The sequence below is a fragment of the Adiantum capillus-veneris genome, chromosome 2 (genome assembly GCF_014529385.1).
Source record: "Adiantum capillus-veneris isolate H3 chromosome 2, ASM1452938v2, whole genome shotgun sequence".
In the NCBI taxonomy this organism is placed as follows: domain Eukaryota; kingdom Viridiplantae; phylum Streptophyta; class Polypodiopsida; order Polypodiales; family Pteridaceae; genus Adiantum; species Adiantum capillus-veneris.
This window is the reverse complement of record NC_140932.1, coordinates 26467004-26489497: the sequence shown is the minus strand read 5'-3', so window position 1 is coordinate 26489497 and position 22494 is coordinate 26467004. Positions and strand designations below refer to the sequence as shown.

The 22494-nt window shown below is 38.8% G+C and overlaps 1 pseudogene; it reads left to right on the top strand.

Moving 5' to 3' along the window:
* The first annotated feature begins 20093 nt into the window (after positions 1 to 20093).
* Positions 20094 to 20498, top strand: LOC147462541 (large ribosomal subunit protein eL32z pseudogene; annotated as a pseudogene).
* The last annotated feature ends 1996 nt before the right edge of the window (positions 20499 to 22494 follow it).

Sequence of the window (22494 nt, the reverse complement as noted above, 5' to 3'; positions counted from 1 at the left end):
GTGCAGGTCATTGGTGCAACAGTGGTTTTAGTCCTTGCATTGGATAAAACCTTCAACCAAATTTACATTGAGTTTGTTTCTAAGGCAAGAGATACCTTGGCAACAAGCTCACGCTTTGGGCGCTTCAAAATTAATGCGAGTGGCCAGGTAGTGGCGTATCAAGCTCAATCTTAGTGTTATGAATATTCACATGTCATTATTAGATGTTCTTAACTTTGCCTGCTTGTTCCAACTACATCCTCAGACGAAAGCGATGCTTCCATTCTCTACTTCTTTGTAACGTGCTTTTGCACGCTTTTGGTTGTGCTTCTAAGTATTGTCCACTTCCTCCCTGCATTGAGAATTCAAAAGATTTCTCTATTTCTTCTCTCTCTCTCTCTCTCTCTCTCTCTCTCTCTCTCTCTCTCTCTCTCTCTCTCTCTCTCTCTCTCTCCCCCCATCTACAAACAAATACAAATAGGCACACACAGATACACAAAACATTATCTCTCTCTCTCTCTCTCTCTCTCTCTCTCTCTCTCTCTCTCTCTCTCCTCCTCAAATTATCTCTTTGTCTATCAATTACATGAAAAACAACAGACACTCCCTCTCTTCCTCTCTCTATACCATTTTTTATTTGTGTTGTTCAATATTGTCACCTATATTTGTATTAAGAATTTCACTAGTTTGTGCATATCCCTCCCTCTCTCTCTCTCTCTCTCTCTCTCTCTCTCTCTCTCTCTCTCTCTCTCACACACACACACACACACACACACACACACATACACAAAATACTCACATCCATACGTGAATACATATGTGCACGTGCGTACACACACACACACACACACACATAGAAACAAACAATCAAACACACACAATTTTTGATAGACATGGAGAATCTTACTAATTTGAGTATTCCAAAAGAGATAGACGTTGACATGATATTTATGCATACACGTCCATTTAATCAACAATTGTTTCTAGCACTCCATAGTATATTGCAAACAGACTTAAGTTTTGAATCATTTAGTCTTATCATGTCACAATGCCTGTTTGAGAACTATTAAACAAATTTTATCACGCCCTCTTCAGCTTCATTGTCCTTTGGATCACAATTGAAGTCATCAAGTGAAAGAGCTACACAATTGAATGCTTTATACAAAACTTGTAAAACATCAATGAGTCTCACAATGGAAGTCATTAATATTTTTGCTCACAAATTCGAAAAAACACTTGTCATAATCCTTCATAATGCTACAAGTGGACAAAGCAAACAATAAGTAGTTGGGAAATCAATTCAATAATTTAAAAAAGGACTTCTAATTATAGATGCATCTACTATGGGCTTAATCTATTATGATTTCACGACTTCGCAATCGCATCATAAGCTTGTCCATTGGACAATCGAGGAGTGTGTTGCATTAACCCACTTGTGGAGAGAGAACATGGATATACCAGCTACTCAAATCGCGAATCTATTTATTGAAAAGCAACCACTTTGTGTCCATACACACTCTGCAATTACAACAAAACTGAAGTGACCAAGACATACAAAGCTGGCAGAGACTACCTCATTGAAGCAACATCCTTTCATTCATCCACAACAAAGATCCAAGATTGTAAAAAAATTTCTCAAGAGGCTGAATGACACACCTACATATCCATGTGAAAAATGTGGCCGATTGTTTTTCCGCTCACAAGTCACACAATTCGCTCCTCCAATGTGCTTACATACTGGAGGTAGAAAGCGAAAAAGATGTTGCTCTCTATTCTGTTGTCGTGCATGCAAGCGCAAAACAAACAAATCCAAGGTACCGTTTGAGAGCTTACATAGATTAGGCTTTAGCGAGTCTCTGATACCAATCATACAGCTAAACAATATCAAAGAGCGCCTAGTCTCTATTCGCATACCATTTGCAAAGATTCGAGAACTAACTTATGATGGCCAATATGGTTTGTGAAGAAGTGTAGTTAATATTCTTGCAAATATCAAAAAAACACAACAAGTTTTTTCTCGCTTTATCCAGGATAAGGCTTCAGTCTTGATAGGCCAAACGCAAGCTCTAGTACACACATTGCTACTTATCTGGGCTTGTTAAACGGTTATTGACATTGAAGGCCACACATGCTCTTCTTAATAGCTCTCTATATAAAAAGGAAAACATAACCATAAATGATAAATGGCTTGCACACTTTCAAGAAATCTCACACTCATCGCTTTCCTTAGACACAAGCACATATAAGATGGAGAACGAGGAAAGTGTTGAAATGATGTTCTGCTACACAGCATCACTACTGTTGAGCAAGTTGTTGATTATAACGATAAAATTTTGTGTGTCGCACCATCAGAGGGGAACACTCCACTTGGTTTATTTGTTGATGAGTTTTGTGAGGAGCTTAGTTTTCCTACGATCTTCTTTGGAGAGCCTAGAAAATACCACCAACACATATCAAAAAACTACCAAACAGTAGCCAAATGGGAGCTAATGCACAAAGATAGAAGTTTTGCTCTCACCATCAAAAATTTATTTTTTAAGTCAGTGAAAATCATGACATAGAAAATACTATCCTCCATTTGGATACGACTCCGCAAAGCGAAACTTGAGGGAGCAACCATGTGTGCTGGAGAGGTTTGTCAAGACACAAACATAGAGAAAGTAGTCTCATCACGACTAGGTTATAGAGACTTTGAAGCGCTTCGTACCTCCCCGGATTATAAACAAAAAAAAAAAGGTATGATTCGACAACTAGGGCCACCAACTTTCTTTGTGACATTCTCTTTAAATGAAAAACGTTGGAAAAACCTTGTTGATGCATTACAACAAATAGTCCCACTTAAATAAAATAGCAATGAAAGTGATAGCTCCTTCCATAAACGTTTAATACAAGCAGATCCAACAACAATAGCTCTCTTCTATCTTAACCGCTTCACAGTCATGAAAAGAATACTGCTTAACGATAGCACAATATGTGGAAAAATTCTTAATTATTTCTTCGTGATAGAGTTCCAAATCTGTGGCAGTCAGCATGATCATGGTATTTTATGGGTTGAAAAAACTCCTTTATTCGATCATGACACACATGATACTATTACGACATTTGTGGACAAGTACATAAGTACAGACGGCTCCAAGCTTCCATCAGACGTTCGCAAAATACAAACACATCGTCATAAAAAAACTTCTCTCAAAAAGGACAATGTTGTCGCTTTGGTTTTTCAAGGTTCCCCATGGCATTTACAATCATTCTCAGACCCACTACCAATGACTACCAAAATGGAATGAGAAGCAAGAAAACTTTTAAATGCATTAAGAATAGCCTTGATACACTTGCCACTGAAACTACCATTTCCTTTGAGAAATGGCTACAAAGCTTGCATTTGACGTTCGAAGAATATGCTTTGGCAATAAACAACTCACTATCCACAGCAACAATCTTCTTGAAACGAAATATAAAGGACATTTATATAAACAATTTCAATCCCACGATTGCAACACTATGGGACGCAAACACTGATATTCAGTTTGTCTTGAACGCACATGGTGCAGCAAGTTATTGCACATCATACATGACAAAAATGGACAACACACTGATTGGAGCAATAATATCCCAATCCAATATTTGTGTAGCCAATAACCCAACAATAATTGAGCGACTACGTAAGGTGGGCAACACTTTTCTTAACACACAATAAATTAGCGCACAACATTAAGCATCTTACATAGCGCTATCATCACCACTCCATAGTACAACTCGTGCTTTGTATATATAAGTACTAACCCTCCTTATCAACGTGCATTAGTTCTCAAAAGAAAAGCATCTTTGCATAAACTAGACTCATCTGACCCAAACATATTCTTCCGAAACATTATTGATAAATAAAGTCTTCATCATCTATGTTTGCTTGAATATGCATCAAAAATTAAACAAGAGAGAACAACATACAAACAATTGCGTAAAGTTAAGATCATACAATTCGTGAAATATAACATTCTTTAAAACCCAGAAGATCACTATAGAGAACAATGCTTGCTATATCTTCCTTGGATCAATAACGAGAACCAACATTTGAAAGAATCCTCTACATGGAGTGATGTATATAACCAATATCTACAACTCATAAAATCAAATGAAATCAAGTTCAATAAATACCCAAGCCCAATAGGAAAATTTGAAATACAATACATTTCCTACCCAACCACAACTATTACAACAAACAACGACTCACATGCCTCACATCATGCAGACATTCTTAATGACTTACATATCAATATGCGCTCTAAAAACCCTTTCCACTTGCAACATTTCAAGTACCTCTCTATGACAAATGACGACTTCCATGCAGGCATTGAAAAATTAAATGACCAACAATGACACATATTTGACGACATAATGTTGAAAAAACGAATTCAACCCAACAAACAAATACACCTCTTTCTCACAAGAGGTGCAAGAACTGGAAAAACATTCACATTGCTATTGTCAGTAGAAGGATTGCAAAGATTTTACAACCATAAAATCCCACCAAATCCAGAATCTCCAACAACATTGCTAATGGCATACACGGGAAAGGCATCTTTTAGTATTGGTGGCACCACAGTCCACTCTACATTTCACTTTCCTCTAATTACTTCTACACAAACAAGCTTGACTGCTGAAAAGTTGGATGAACTTTCTCTCGTATATAAAGACTTAAGAATTGTAGTTTTTGATGACGTGTCTTTGATAGGTTCAAGCATGTCTTATAGACGACTCGTGTTTGCGTGCGATCAAGTGCGTCCACAATAAACCGTTCGGTGGGTTGGATGTCATTCGGTGGGTTGGATGTCATTCGGTGCGGTGATTTGTGTCAGGCAAGCCCCGTTAAGGATAGCTGAATCTTTGCCAAAAAGCATACACTTTTAGAATCAATTTCTCCATTGTATTTGCACACTCATCCACAATGCTACAAACTTACATTAACAATGCGACAAAATGATCCAATATTCACAGATATCCTTAATAGACTTCGAGTTATACAACATACTTTTGAGGATTTGGAATACCTTAACAACAATTACTATAGAACTGTTCCAATTAGCCATCAAGTTTCTCATCTATTTTACTCCAACAAAGAAAAGGACACTCATAATATTAATGATTTCAATCAAATGGAGAGAACACCCCAAACTTTCATCACTATTGATAAAAGAAATAACTCATGCAACAAAACAATTAACATTCTTGCAGATCCCAAATTGACTGGAGGATTGCATTCCACAATGAGTCTAAAAACATACATTGTTGTCGAGCTATGTGCAGGAAACTTGGATATTCTTGATGGATTGGTTAATGGAGCAGAAGGGGAGTACAAAAACAAGCAAAAAAAACAATAATCTGGGTTCATTTCTCTAACCCTATCATTGGAAAGAAAAAATGCTATGAAAATCAAACATTGCATTCATCAACCATTAACAAAGAATGGACTCCAATAGAATGTGTCGTTCGTGAATTCCAAGTCGGAAAAAACTACTTAAATGTCATCTCGAGATCTCAATTCCCATTGCAATCAGCTAATGCTCGAGCAATTTATCGTTCCCAAGGTCTTACGTTGCAAACACTGGCCTTCAATCCTGAACACATAAGAACACATGGTCTTACATGCACAGAATTATCACGTGTTCAAGACTCAACTAATCTATACCTGCTCAAAAGAATACAACCTTCACATACCAAAGTTGACCAAACTGTACTAGAAGAATTGCATCGCCTAAAAGTGGAAGCTAAATGGATCTCCACCCAAAAGTCATTACATCCTTACTCAAACACACATATCATCATTCAATCTCCAAACATTGTGTCTTTCAATAAACACATAAGAAAGATTATAACAAATTCCATGCTAATGACATCACATGTACTTTGTTTGCAAGAGACAAGACTAACAAAAATAATACCATATGCAATACCTGGATTTCTACAACAACAATTTAATGCAAAAGTGGGTCTCTCCATTCTTATGCTACCTTGTGACCACCCTTAACATTGCCACTCCTCATTCATTTGTCATGTTGCAGGCCACCGTGATATTTCACCTTGTTTGAACTACATAAAGAATCCTTAGTAAAGCGTTGGATTTTTGGTGCATTTGTGGACCATTGGATAAAGCTTACGGATTAGCGCCACATGGCAAAAAAACTTTCTTTTTAATATTTCTTATAGGTCTTTGTCAGAGGTATTGACATTTGTGTACCTCTCTTTAAAGAAGGCCATTGAGTATTGGTTTATTTATTATTTTATATGCTTTTGGAATATATTGTAATCTAAATAAGTCATTGTTACACTTGTTTTCAAAAAGTGTAATACTCTATTTCGACAAAAAAATCATAATGCTAGTGTCGCTTTCTCATTTTTCCTCTCACAAAGAACCCTCTTATTATTAAATTTCATAGTGAACTTCCACCTTGTTTCTTTTAGGTCCTTGTTAGAGGTGTTGACATTTGCATGTTCTCTCTCTTTAAAGAGGGCATTGAGTACATAATCTCTCTCATCCTCTTTCACTTTATTGGCCTTCACAAGGCCATAGGAGAGTGGGTGGATAATTGGTACACTTTTTGGACCGTTGATTAAGAATCATGGATTGGTGACACGTGTCAGGTGAGCTTGTTTTATAATGTATATGGGTCTTTTCATCATTTCAACTTGGTCCCTTCTTTTAATGCTCAATTGACTTCTTTGTTTAATAAAGGTTATATTTTTTTTTTATAATGTAAATGGGCCTTTCCATCATTGTAATTTGGTCCCTTTATTTAATGCTCACTTAACTTTTTTGTTTTTTAAATCTTTTTTTAGTTTATAAGTTTTATAAAGGTTATATTTTCCTTTTATAATGTAAGTGTCTCTTTTCATCATTGTAAATTGGTCCCTTTATTTAATGCTCACTTGACTTTTTTTTAATCTTTGTTTAGTTTATAAATGGTCTCTTCATTTAAGGATCTAATTACTTTCTTGTCAGCTTTTTGATTTAAAACATACTTTTTTCCTTGTAAAATTTTTTTTCATTTGCAGACAATTTCTAACTAAAAAATTGTAAATTGTCCTTACAAGAAAGAATTTTTCACCACTAAGAATTTTTTTTCAACTTTTGATTTTGATATGCAAATGTCACCTAATTACTTTAATGCATGTATTATTAGTAGGGATTAGCTTTTTAAAAAATTCACAACTAAGATTTTTTTTTTCAACTTTTTGTTTTGATACGTAAATGTCTCCTTGTTACTTTAACGCATGTATTATTATTAGGGATTAGGTTTAGACATTTTCAATATTCATTTCTATCCTAAAAATATTATGTATTTATTTCATTTAATAGCATGCATCATTTTATTGTGTGAGTTGTTTTATTGATATATTTATACAAGAATTAGATCAATCCCTAAACTCTTACTAATATTTTATATGCTTTGCGTTTTCATGAGGTCGATTAATATAACACTCATACATAAGGACATAAAGAAAAGAGAATATTTTTTATGCAATTCATTTACCATTGAATTGAATTGTTGGATATTCTCCATGACATTTGAACGTTTTTGGATTTTAATGTGTGCACATGGGAGTGCCCCCCCACTCTCTCACTTCGTTGGAGTCGAGGTAGCTTTCTCTCTCTCTCTCTCTCTCTCTCTCTCTCTCTCTCTCTCTCTCTCTCTCATGTAGGCAGTAGTAAATCTTTACCTTGTTTTTTAATAGCTTTCTAAAAGAAGCCTTATAGGAGAGTTGAGTTTGGCATACTTTTGATGTTTTCAGTGAGGTGATTGAGACTTACCTTAAATGTTGTTTCGGTATTAAAATATTAAATGGATCTTTTTATTTCACCTTTCATTTCACATCCTTACATGGCTTGACTTCTTTTGAATTCTATTCTTTTAAAATGTTGAAGTGAAACTTCACCTTGCATAGTTCTAGTAAATTCTATACATATATATTTATTGATTTATTTATTTAGATTTATACCTATACACACACAGACATACATATATATATATATATATATATATATAATTTATTAATGAGCAAACCATGGTAAAAGAAAGAAAAATCGATGAAATATGTGAGAACTTAGTTCAAAAGTTGTGCAAATTTCAAAAATTCTACTAGTATCTATGGTTTGCTTCTTTGCAGGAGAAAACTCGATCACTTAATAAAAGACACATTCCCGAACAATGCTTCACCTCAATGATTTAATAACTTTCTTACTGTTTTAGAAAGTCACTGTGACCCTTTCACTTGTTTTTTAATTTTTTACAATGCTTCCAAGTGCTTTTCAATCATTAAATTTTATGCTTTTGAAATATATTATATTCTAAATAGTTTATTGTTACAATTTTTTTCAAAAAAGTTATTTTATTGTGATACCACATGTCTTAAAATACTTCTGTCAGTTTCTATTTTTTTGTCACGAAGAAGCCTCTTATTATGAAATTTTTCACAATGGATTATGTAGGCCATAGTGAATTTTGACCTTGTTTTCTTCAAATTTGGATTTTTCAATGTTTTCTCATATGATCAATCAAAAGCTCTACTTGCAGCAAGGTCCCTATCAGATTCATGACTCCTACTCCAAAGCTAAGAACTTTTGCGCCCCCATTTTCTTTTGAGCTTACCTTTGTGTGATTGGTCGAGTCAAAACAATGTGATAGGCACATAATATAAGGGTCTAGCTAGTTTCAAAAGCGGTTTGACAACCTAAAGGGTGGTAGGATCACTGGCTCGCTTTAGAAGAAGCTAAGTATGGTCTTTTAAATTTTATTTGTTGCTTCGTAATCTTTTGACATGACTAACCACAACACATTCCTATGATGGTCCTCCTCACAATAGAACATCCTGGATTCTCGATGAAGGAAAATTTTCATTGCACCAAACAAAGAATGTTACACTTGCATAATTTATCGAATTGTGGTCCCAATCATCATCACTTCAAATACCCTTTTTGCAAGCCAAACATGGACAAGGCAAAAACATCTATACTATATATTGAAAAGACATTGTTCCATCCACGTGACTGCAAGCATAAATGGCCCCGACCTTTCTCTTTCGTGCCTTACAAAGTGGCCTTCCAACTGCCAGCATGGGCTTTGAAACAACATTATCGTCTATAGTATATATTAAAAAGACACGGTTCCATCCACGTGGCTGCAAATGCTTGCAGCCCCAATGAATGGCCCCGACCTTCCTCTTTCGTGCCTTACAAAGTGGCCTGCCGACTATCAAATGGGCTTTGAAACAACACTATCGTCTATACTATCTACTTAACATAATATGGCGGAAGGGAGTCCCCTTTACACATGGCGCACGCTGCAAGATGAAGGCTACGTTCCAAAAGAGGAAGAGAAAAAGAGAGAGAAGACACGTTATAAAGAGGGAGAGAGAAAGAGAGAGAGGCCGATGAAGGCGACCGGTCGTACTAGTATATTAAAAAGCCAATGGTTCCGACCTTACTCTTTCGTGCCTTACAAAGTGGCCTCCCGACTGCCAGTGTGGGCTTTGAAACAACACTATCAAATAGTGGGTGAATGTCTTGAACAATGGGTGGGATCAGTGGCTACGAATGTTTTTGCGAGCAGTGCCTGTGAGCTTTGAAATGGTGCGGGCGGGTGTTGTAGCCCTCGGACCTCCAGCTTCACTACAAGTTTTAGACATTTTTACACCTATGAACATTGAGTGTGAATATCACTTTTCTCACTCTAGAGTGTGAATAACATTTTTTAGACTCAAAAAACTGCCATTTGAATGTAAATATTGTAGTTTTTACACATGAAAATTTTCTACATCTCTTTTTTTACACTGAAAAAATTACATATGCTTTTTTATAGCAATGAAAAAAGAATTTCTATGTAAATTTTGTAACTTTCTTATGTGTAAATATTTACACGTTAAGCAAGTCCATGTGTTTTTTTTGCAATGAGTATATTTTCTTACCTTCCAGTAGCATTTCAAGGATAATTTTTTATACAAATATAAGCAATGTGAATTTTTTTCACACATTCATAACCTTCATGTATTTTCATATGCAAAAATTTGTCACTCTTATGTGAGTCCCATTTAAATAATTATAAGCAACTATCTTTCACAATAGCTATTTTTCTCACCATCTATCTTTTTTACTGAGGATCGTGTGTAACTACAACCTACAAACATACCAGCACCCATACTGGAGGTCAAGAGCATGATTTTTTTCTCCTTCCAAGGTGGATGTTTAAGGTGGCTGCTGGTGCTTCCACTCTGGTTTCTCCGTGGAATGACGTCTCTCTTTATACCAATGGCCGTGCATATGTGCTTCTCATGCTATGCTCCACCACCATCTTGTAGCTTTGGGAAGGGCTTAACACATGCACAAATCTCTCGACACCATGTCAAAAGGGCTTCTACCTCAACCTATGAATAGAGCGTATTTCGACATGATTTAAGTCGTCTTCACATTGCTTGATGATGTGGTAGAGAGCTTCAACATGACCTCCTGTGGCCACCATAGGGTGCGACGTTGTTGGGATGGTTGTCCTTCATATGTGTGGGCAATGTAGAGAGATAATAATGTTTAGGGCTTAAATTAAACACCAAATTCAAGTCTTGCACGTCTATTTTTCATGGCTTGTGTTTTTTAATTCTAAATAATTACCACAAGAAATAATGACATATATATCTCTTATTTTTCCACTTTTCATAGCTTCAAATCTTTTCTAATTTTAGGTGAGCACAGATCTCTTCCTGTGTTTGTCTCTCCAATTACGAGAGAGAGAGAGAGAGAGAGAGAGAGAGAGAGAGAGAGAGAGAGAGAGAGAGAGAGAGAGAGGGGGGGGGGGGGGGGGGGGAGGAGAGGGAATGGTATACTACAAATGGAATTTTGGTGCTATATTACAATCAAAAGGCTCATGTGACACCAAAGCGATAAGTATGGCTACTCAATTTTATGCTTCAAGAAATGGCTCCCCATTATAACCATAACACAAGAAATACAAGTCACGAAAAACGTGGGCTGCTTTCACCAAAATGAGTATCCACTTGCTATCTACAAAATCACCCGATGAACTGAGGTTTCTAAAGTGACAAAATCTTTAAAGGTTGAAAAAGTGAGCACTCCAATGAGTGACCCTATCAAGAATTTCTTATTCCTCTCTTAAAACAAGTAGGCATGACATTTGCATCATTGGCATTTTGAATTGGAGACCATCCATGAAGCACCTCCAAACATGTTTCCAAATCCTGCCACTTGTTTTCTCCTTGAACATTCCAGTAATCCGTGGTTGGATCTCTCCTCAAAAACCCTAGCTCGACTACTTTTTGTTCTGTATTTATATTGAACACGACAGCAACCTTGAAAGATGGAGTAGACATGGAGGAGCTGCTTACAACCAATACTACATCTCCTATTTCCACCCATGGCCGTGCACATCCAACCTTGCCAAGTTGTAGCAACCAAGTTCAAAAAATGGTGTCGCTCATTTCATATATCACCTTGTTATGGGTATTGCGCAAGGGTAGAAAGAAGCACTTGTGTAGTACGACATATGTTGGTAAAAGACACTTCTTTTTGCAAGTAAAATCCACATCACTGATCACTCTCATCCCAGTGACCTTATCAAGTTGAAGAGCATCTATTCCATTGCCTCCATTTATAAACTCCCCAATCAAGAACAACTCAATGCCTCTATTATGCTCATGTGACAAGAAACCCGTGATCTTGCATACACCCGTTGCTTTATTTTGATGTCCTAAATTAGTATTTCTGCCTAAAGTGATCACCACATTGTCTTTTGCTTCATATCGCTCGCCGCATATGTATACTTTTGAGTAGGAAGATCCCTCTAGATGAATATATTGTTGGCCCCAATAACTCTTCAAAGAAATGATCTCCCAACCTTCAAGATCCTATTTGTTGCTTTCAAACCATGTAGAGCGATTCCCTTTCTCTGAATCATGCTCAAGCAATGACATGGGCCAAGCCTTTGAGCATTCTTGTACAATTGTGTTGCTTGACCTTCAGAGGATACAATTGCTAAGCACAACAGATGCCATCTTTCACAAGTTCCTAGTTCCATGCTAGCCTTTGAAAAACCTTGCGGCAATAAAAGAGTCTCATGTATGCATGAGAGTATCCTCTTTGAAGGTGACAATCCATCCTTCTCAATCTCCAACTGTTGCAAGGTTCGTGATAAAAGCGCTCGAGTGTGATAATGAGTGTACGTTAACTCATTGAAACTGTTATTGGTTGGAATCTCTACAATCCCCAACACGTTTCTCTCAAACTGGTAGCACCAAAGTCCATCATGGCTACTGTGGCGTATTATGTCATCAAACAACTCTCCAAAACCTATATACAAAGATTGACGTTATTTTAGGTCTCCATGTTATATAAGGAGTGCTTATTATATTTGTGGTTAATAGAAACATACACACCTGCCACATGCTCTAGAGGAGAAACAGTCTCTCCTCCCTCTTCATCCATAATAATTCTCCATGCTGAAAGTAGTTTTTGGGTAGCATTGATGGTATCCAAAGTCCAACCATGAGTACGTGTGTAGTTGTAGCAGATATGAGCTACGTCAACCAAAATCATTCCCACATCTCTCAATGTCTTCTCAATGTCTGGAACATTATTTAAAATGTGTGTAAACACCATTGAATAAACCTTTGATGCTCTTCTGCAATAAAATTTCCGTGGTGTCTAGTAGCATAACGGCCCACTTTGCGAATTTTTTCATGCCATTGCTAGCCTTTAAAAATAGCTATTTAGTATACTTCTTGAAAATGTTCAGTGCAAGAATGTGCATCACATCATACACAAGATCCAAACTAATATCAAAGCCTCTATACAGCCTCCAGAGTGGTGATTCTCCTGTTAGCCCTGCATTGGATAGAGTACCGTTATACTCCTCCTTTGTTTGTTTTTGTCTTGAAAGTCTTATAGCTTCAAACATCTCTGTTGCATTCCTCTTTTCTGGTGGGTAGCGAGCAATATATTTATTCTTTGTGTATACGTACTTTGGAATGTATACCCCTTGAGTGATTTGCTTCATGGGAGGCTTATCCCGTCTACACCCATTCTTGCCCCCATCCTTCAAACATCCTAGTTTACATTGGGCTGGGTGATCACCTCTGTCCATGACATGAGAGTTGCCCTTAGAATGCAAGAACGATATGCTATGTCCAAAGATTTGTCAAATATGGCCGTTGGTGGATAGTTAAAATTGATAGAGAACCCATCAACAAAAGCCGACTCAAGTTCACATATTAAAGGCTCTAAAAGGTATGGAAGAATATCGCCATGTTTCTTTTCAGACTTCAATAAGCTGAGTGGCAAAAATAGCACTGGCAAAGGTCCAATAATTGAGTTTTTGCCACCGTTGGGGACCACCACTTCAACAACCCCACTATCTTTCGGCTTGGTTGAAGCCATTTGAAAGCCATCCCAATGGCACATTAGTGCAAAATTTTGACGATCCTCCTAAAAAAACATGAAAGTTATGGGCATGATAAACATTGCTAAGATGAAGCCTATTCAAATTGATTGCAATATTGTCTCACCTTGACCATTCTTCTTGGCACTTTGATATTTGTTGCACAATGTGAGCATAAGAACTCATATTCCTTGGTAATCTCATTCCAATTGTTGATTAGCTCCGGACTACGCAAGGCGGTTGGAAAAGTCCGATAATACATGGCACAAAAACTATTGGGGCACTTAACTGGAATCTCCCACTCTTTCTGTGGGTTCCAAAAGTCTTTGCACATTCTTATTTTTTCCCCATCCCAGTAATCGTTGATAACATTGGTAGAGGTTGAACTGTCTGCTTGCCAACTACTTCTTGCCCGCCACATTGTAAGAAAATTATGACAAAACTCCTCGCACTGACATAGAAGACGCAATTGCTCAATAAACGAGATGTACTCAAATCGCACCATGTTTTTTCTCTCCTTGCCGCCGCAGACATCACAACATCCACAACATGTCTCACAATTTCTCTTGTGCTTATTCCTTGAAGAGGACGGAGAACATGTACATGGTAAAACATTCCCCACGTATATATCCTCTGAATCTGGGGGGAAAAGAGTGGGCTTGTGTTGTTTTTCAACCTTGCCTATACAAAGTCGCCACTGTGCAGTTTTTAAAAGGCCCTTCTCTTTATATCGAGCAAACACCTGCGTAATAGTTTGTGGTAAAGTGTTGTCTACTCCTGGAAAGTCTTTACCCATGACAATTTCTAAGAGTGACCTATTCTGCCTTTTTTTCATAGACCATTTTCCCTTTCCCTTGCTATTTGGGGGGAATACCATTCTCAATATTACATCTTGTGCAAGCAAAGGTGAATGAAAACTATCCAGATTGGATTGTAGGCTCAACACCCAGCTCTCAAGCTCACCCCACAAAAGGGAACCTCTCTCTGAGGATGAACATGCCAATACTTGATCACTATCCTCAACACATGGCTCCATTAGTCCTACATCACATAAACATACACAATTTGTTCACTTTGCTTGGTACGCTGATTAAAAAAAAATGAAAACAAAATGTATTCAGCCACTCTTCAAATATACAAATTGAAATTCAGTAGAAAAAGGTTGTGTCCATCAATCACAATTCAAAGATACATACTCACATACAAAATGAATGAGCAAAAACCAATCATATTTGTCTTATAAAGTCAATGAAGTTGATGTCTCATGACATCTAAACCTCTAACAGATCGCCTATCTCAGAGAGGCAATGTTCATGGCACCTCTCATCAATCTCAATACTCACGCAATACCGGTCTAAGACCTCGCACACTTTGGACATATTTCCGACCCAGCAAAACAATCTATTATGATTTCCCCTTCTTGAGTGCAGAGCAAAACTAGGAAACCACAAAAGTTTGTGTGTCTCTCAGCTGCACCACGCAAGGCATTGCCTTCTTCATCTAGTGTCAGGTTTAGCTTCCCTGTTTGGTAGCTCCACAAATGTATCAGACTTGTTGTCGAAAGATCCCTTCATGACTTTTAGTAATGCTTGCTCCCAATTTAATTCACGCGTACAATCTGGATGGGCAAAGAATGTAATCACTAAAGTGGAAACCTGCAAGGTAGCATTAAGAGAGTAAATTATTAGAGTTTAGCCTTAAAAAACTCTACGACCATAATCCTCAAGTGGTTTTTACTTACCTCTTCTACTTTCTCACGAGCTATCCTTTTGCATTGGGTTGTAGTTTCCAAGAACATACTATGTACATACTGAAGTTTGGATTGCCCCATCACACGTGACACAATCTCAAATTGATGCTCAATACCACTAGTAGTTTCTTCTTATTGTAACCTTACCCTTGCAATCTGGACTTTGCACTACCTCTTTAAGAGTACCCTTACCACCTCTGGTACCTAGCTTGCCAGGAGACTTTATTGTATCCTTTCCACTCTTGTCAATCTTTTCGTGAGGGCTCCTTGTGTCCTTTCCACTTCTCCTTTCTCTTGTGTTTGTCACTGTGTCTTTCTTTGGAGTGCCGTGAGGGCTCCTTATATCCTTGCCACTACCACTACCACTTTCCTTTGCATTTGTTGTTGTATCTTTCTTTGAAGTGCTCATTGCAACTACTATTGGCTTGCACATAAGACCTGTTTCCAAACCATGCAAACAAAACATAAGTAGTGACTACTAACCTCATCTAATATATTTTATGGCAATGCATTGAACTCACGTGTATATATTTCTGTCTCCTCGACTGGATATTCCCCTTCCAAATACTCTAAGAACCATGGCACGTCATAGAGATCCTTAGGAAGAGTCCTATTTGCATCGATCCATGAACGTGGGTACAATGATTTATATCCCAAAGATGAGACAACCTTCCACTCTTCAACGCTTGGCAAAATTCATTGGATTTTACTGTTTCTCAATAATTCCGCGAACCACCTATAGAGAGACTTGGATCATCAATAAAAGTTGGAGAAAAGCCATTGATACATACATTATCTAGATCTAAAAATAAAACAAAGAGATTACCTATAGGCAAACCGTCTTGCGGTTTCCTCTAGGAAGGGCATGTTCTCTCTTTGGATCCCCGGTGTAAGCTTTGGAAGATTCTTAAATGCATAGCGAAGATGAGCCTTTTGACACTTATCAAAAAAATCTCTTATTATTGAACTCCATGAGATGTATAAACCTCGTCAGCCTCTCTTATTAAATCAGTTGCTCTCTCCACTACGCACTCCCAGTAAGAGTAGCATTCAATATATGAGCGCCAGTCTTTGTCGCCCCCTTCGAAGCCCCATGCTCTTCCAAATATCCTTGTTTAGAATGCGATCTAAAACAAAAACTTTTCTACACTTTAAAAGTCATACAAATTAGTGATATGCATGCCAAAGGAACATATTAAACAAAAATACTTGAGACTATCTTTCTGGAGGAAGCGGTGTTCAGGTCATTGTAAGCATTTTGTCAAAAGTTACGTTGTGATCGCTCTCCCAATCTAGATCGTAAATGTTATTAACCCACTCCTCCCCAAGGGCTGGGTTTTCCACTTCCACAAGCTTGAATCCTTTCTTCCCTTTGAAATGTTGTTCCACCTTGCGGACGGTTTGCTTGTACAATGCTTTATACGTTGGGTCATCTTTGGGGACAACCACCTCTTCTAACCTCTTTGAGAGCTCCAATTTGAATTCACTCTACATCAAAGTTGAGCATGTAAGGTTGATCATAACATGAACTAAAATAAACAAACAAAGAAGGTTATGAATGGCCATACAGAGTAGATAAGTTGCATGAGGAGGCCAAGTGGTATAGTCCACCAAATCCAAGAATGCCCCCTCTTGTCTTCAGAAAATTCTGCCTCTATCTCCTGTAGTGCCTCTTCATCAAAATATTTCTTCCAGCTATTTTCATTTCCAAGGGCAAGCCTTCTTATCAAGTGGATCTCGCTTGCAAGCGTCCTCTTGATATGTGTTTGTGTCAAACTAGCAAAAAAATTCCATACATATTAGGGTTTTATGATATGATTTGCCTCTATAACTCAAAATACATCCCAAGGTACCTTTCTCACCATTAAGACAAATCCAACACAAACAGCATAGAGCATCTTCTATCTTCCGAGAGGCAGTGATTGTACACTTAACACGTACATACTTTGAGGCATCATCATGGCAAGCTTCACAAGATCCATTCACCACATTAATAAATTATAGTAAATAGGACACATACATATTGAGGTAAAAAATAATTTCTCACTTGAATTGACTTCTCTTGTCCAAGCCTTCAAACGATGGTTTCCATCCCATACCACCAGCTTTCGACCAACAAGATGTGCCCATGATTGAGATCCCGGGGAGGTCACCTAATAAAAATGTAACCTATCACGTGAGTTCAACAGAAGGGTAATTAAAGTTCTTGAAACTTATAGAAATATATCTATAGAAGGGCATTATTTTCTCAAATTTGAAAAAAACTTACAGTTTCTAAAAGAAAAGGGTACATTATATTCCTAACAAAATTCACAGATAAGGGGTTTTACAAACATGTCTTGAATGCACGTGATATGGTAGTTTTATGCATAGTGAACCCCCCGAGATTGAGATGCAAGCAACTCTCAATCATACTGCCGATTCACCTCCCCCCAAAAGGACTCATCCCATTTTTTTTCTTCCTGCTCACTTACTGGAATTATGTCTCCATTGGCCATTTTTTCTGAGACCATAAAATCTGCGAGAGATGGCATGTAACCATGATGCCTAAACTAATGTGCCAAGTCATCAATATTGTTTCCCCTTGTGAGACGGACAGCTTCCTGACCATGAAGTCGGCACAAGGGAACCCAAGGAAGTGGTTCCTCACGTTGAATTACCTCGTGCTTGGCCATCCAATTCTCCAAGAACTTTGTGTCGAGCTCAACATATTTCTCCGTCGCCTTGACAACTAGCTGGGAAGATTGCAACCCCTCTTGGGTCGCAGCTCGCACAACCTTGACTAGATCATTTTCGACACCTTGCGAGCTCTCTTCCATGACCCTTTAGGAACTTTGAATGTATTTAGTCAAGATATTCAACAACAAGAATTAAACATAAAGTACTTACAGCTCTCCCAAATTCATTTTTAGCATCTCTTTTTGTACCCGGATATGGCATTAGATTCACAAGTTTGAGTCGGTTTAGTCTCATAGGTCATTTTGGCCACTTGAAGACGCTAATATATCATTTAATATCTCTCTCTCTCTCTCTCTCTCTCTCTCTCCCTCTCTCTCTCACTCTCTCTCTCTCTCTCTCTCTCTCTCTCTCTCCCTCTCTCTCTCTCTCTCTCTCTCTCTCTCCTCTCTTTTCTTCTTTCTATCTCCATTGTATGAGTGATCACACAGATCCCACAAAATACTAGCCAGTAGCACTCCCCAAATTCATTTTTTTAGCATCTCTCTTTTGTACCCAGACATCGTATTAGATTCACAAGTTTGTGTCCGTTTGGTCTCATAGGTCATTTTGGCCACTTGAAGATGCTATATATCATTTCATCTCTCTCTCTCTTTCTATCTCCCATTGTAGCACTCCCAAATTCAATTTTTAGCTTCTCTTTTTGTACCCAGACATCGTATATCACAAGTTTGTGTCTATTTGGTCTCATGGGTCATTTTGGCAACTTGAGGACGCTTAAATATCATTTCATCTCACCAGAGTTCAACCCGAACGTCAGGTAGATCTTTAAGGTCTCTTGGGATAGTTTCCTACGACGTTAACTACTTCTTCGTCCTCTCTCTCTCTCTCTCTCTCTCTCTCTCTCTCTCTCTCTTCACTCTCTCCTCACTCTCCTCTCTCCCTCTCTCTCTCCTCTCTCTCCTCTCTCTCTCTCTCCTCTCCCTCTCTCTCTCTCCTCTCTCTCTCTCTCTCTCTCATCTCTCCTCTCTCTCTCTCTCTCTCTCTCTCTCTCTCTCTCTCTCTCTCTGTTTTCACTTACCAGGTTTTGTTGGGTGGGTCGACAAACTTGCCTCTATGCGCAGGAGATCAGAGCACCGGAGTTCGACGCGACAGACGGCCTTTGGACTCGCACTTGAAAAGTCGTTGCTTTTAAAAAAAGCCACACTGCAGACTTGCCCGACCCTAATTAGCCTATAATATTGAGTTTTTAAAAACTCTTCAATAACAAAGAGCAGTAGCGTTGGGTGCTACTGCTAAAGAAAGCAACCAACTTGCAGCGTCGACGTGTTGTGGCGGGTCCCCCCACTCCCCTCGTGCGTAATGATCACACGGACCGTGCGTTCAATACTTCCAGCGGGCTCTCCCAAAAAAATCTTGCAATTAGCTGGCCTTGGCGAACTGTAGCTCGAAGCTCTTGCCTCGTGAGCGCAGGTGCTACGTCATCCAGCTCTTGCAGCAAAGTGGACGGGTAGTGTATTACACAAGCTGCATGTTCATTTTTTATCAAAGTCTTGACGTTAGTTGGCTGACGTTGAGAAGACGAGAAAGAGAGAGAGAGAGAGAGAGAGAGAGAGAGAGAGAGAGAGAGAGAGGAGAGAGAGAGAGAGAGAGAGTGAGAGAGAGAGAGAGAGAGGAGAGAGAGAAGAGAACGTTGTACCCTAAACAGAACTTGGAGAGAGAGAGAGAGAGAGAGAGAGTGTGTGTATCCTAATCGGAACTTAGAGAGAGAGAGGAGAGAGAGAAGAAAGAGAGAGAGGAGAGAATATGAAATGAAATGATATATTAACATCTTCAGTTTGTGCATAGGAGTAGACTTCTACCCTAATGCGCCATTACCTTTGAAAGGCCAAAATGACCTATGAGACCAATCCACTCAAACTAGAAGAGAGAGAGAGAGAGAGAGAGAGAGAGATAGAGAGAGAGAGAGAAATGAAATGAAAGGATATATTAACATCTTCAATAGGCGCATGAGAGAGAGAGAGAGAGAGAGAGAAATGAAATGAAAGGATATATTAACATCTTCAATAGGCGCAAGAGAGAGAGAGAGAGAGAGAATGTGTATCCTAATCCGAACTTAAAGAGAGAGAGAGAGAGGAGGTGTGAGAGGTGGGAGGCGACAACACTAACAGCGGCAACCATGGTGACCCCCCTCGTCAAGCCCAAGATTGTGAAGAAGTGTGTAAAGAAGTTCAAGCGCGCCCAGAGTGATCACAAGATCTGTGTCTAGCCAAGCTGGCGTAGACCAAAGGGTATTGATTCACGTGCCATGAGGAAATTCAAAGGGTGCATTTTGATGCCTAACATTGGGTATGGCTCAAACAAGAAGACAAGGCATGTGCTACCCAATGGTTTCACGAAGTTTTTGGTGCACAATTCTGTTGAACTAGACCTTCTTATGATGCACAACAGGAAGTTTTGTGTTGAGATTGCTCACAATGTTTCCACTTTGAAGCGAAAATCAATTGTGGAGAGAGCCGCTCAGCTCAACATTGCAGTTACCAATGGTTCTGCCAGCCTTCGTAGTCAGGAGGATGAGTAGGTGCTGCCCGGTCCTAATGATCACAGCATTAAGGGTGAGATAGTTTATGAAATTTTGGAATTGTAATTTTGCGTTTGTGACAGCCATGCTTTGTTGTACTGGTTTTGGAATATTTAATATCAATGATCATCTGAGAGAGAGAGAGAGAGAGAGAGAGAGAGAGAGAGAGAGAGAGAGAGAAATGAAATGAAGTGATATATTAACATCTTCAATAGGCCATACGAGTGGACTTCTACCCTAATGCGCCATTATCTTCGAAAGGCCAAAATGACCTATGAGACCAATCCACTACAAACTAGTGAAAGAGAGAAACAGTACTAGAGATTTAAAGGGTGCGTATCAAGAGCCTAACGGGTTCATATACAAAAGGGCAAGAGTTTATTACCTTAAACAATAGATAGTGGCCCAAATTCTTCCCTAAATAGATTCGGTGTTATGAATCAAGGCCTTTGCCTTCACCTTTTGCTATATGAGAGAGAGAGAGAGAGAGAGAGAGAGAGAGAGAGAGAGAGAGAGAGAGAGAGAGTGAGAGAAGATGAAAATGAAATGAAATGTTATATTAACGTCTTCAAAAGCCAAAAGTGACCTATGAGACCAGAGCGTTACAATGTGGTGGATCCGAATACATGTCAAAGTACAAGAGTAACAAATGATAAAGAGATGAGAGAGAGAGAGGAGAGAGAGATAGAGCGAGAGAGAGAATGCCATAGTTATTTCAAATGTGCTAAATTAATAAATATTATCTACAAATCTCGTGATTAGGAAATAAGACGTAGCTAAATAGATTAAGAGATTAGATTACTTAATGAGAGAGAGGAGATAGATTTACATACACGAGATTATAGAGTATAGAGAGAGAGAGAGAGAGAGAAGAGTACACACGATATACAGGGTTTTTCCACCCAATGTGGGCTACGTCCAACGGGAAAGCAAGCCACTCAATTTGGCTTAGTACTTCAAAACAGAAGTGGTTTTTTACCAAAGGGATATATACCCTTAATGGAGCTCCCGCCTTGCTTCACTCTCACACCTCACACTCACCTTGTTGCATCAACTTCACACTATGAATGTGTGTGTAGAAATGGCCTCCTTTTATAGGCCAAAAGGGCTGCCTCTCTTATGAGAGACAGCCATGTGTAGCCGCCCGCACTTGTGCGAAGAAGTCCAAATCGGACCCCTCCAATCTGCCCATGTGTGGCCGCCCTTGAGAAGACAAGATCCGCTTTTGAATTCGGCCACCGGCCACCGGCCATTGGACTTCCGACCACCGGCCACCGGCCATTGACTACCGGCCACCGGCCAACTGACCGGTTGTTTTTCGACCACTTTCCGGCCGTCGGCCGGCACATAATATTCCGGCGAAAAGGAATTATTCCAACAAAAAAAAAAAGTCTGGGGGCCTCCACCCCGAGGCCTCTAATGTAGCCCTGATTCTTGTCCGTGAAAATTTTGGTTTCCGGTGAGTGATTTTCCTTCACGCACGATGGCTTCTCCTCATAATGGGGGCCTTACAAATGTGCGCTTTTACCACACAAAAAATTACAAGGTAAATCAGGCTCCATACTTAACAATCTCCCACTTGGAGACTGATCTCCAAACCAAACTGTGACTGCTTTCCATTCTGGCTTCTTATCCTGAATGCCAATTGAAGATGAGCAAAAGCTCAACTTCTCCTTGTTGACCACCTTTGTAAACATGTCTGCAGGATTTTCACTTGTATGCACCTTTCCTAGCTTTAGCTGTCCCTCTTCCCAAAAGAGTGCGTATGAAGTGATATCTCACCTCAATGTGCTTTGTCCTTGAATGAAAGGCTGAGTTCTTCGCAAGATGGATAGCGCTTTGGCTATCACTGTACAAGACCAATTGTCTTGTTTGAATCCAAGCTCTTCTAAGAATCTGTGAAGCCAGAAGAATTTCTTTGCTTGCCTCCGTCATTGCTACATACTCTGCTTCCGTGGTAGAAAGTGAAACCACTTTCTGCAGCTTTGAAGCCCAGCTTACTATTGTGCCTCCAACCGTGAACACATAGCCAGTAGTGCTCCTTCGAGTATCTTTGTCACCTGCCATATCTG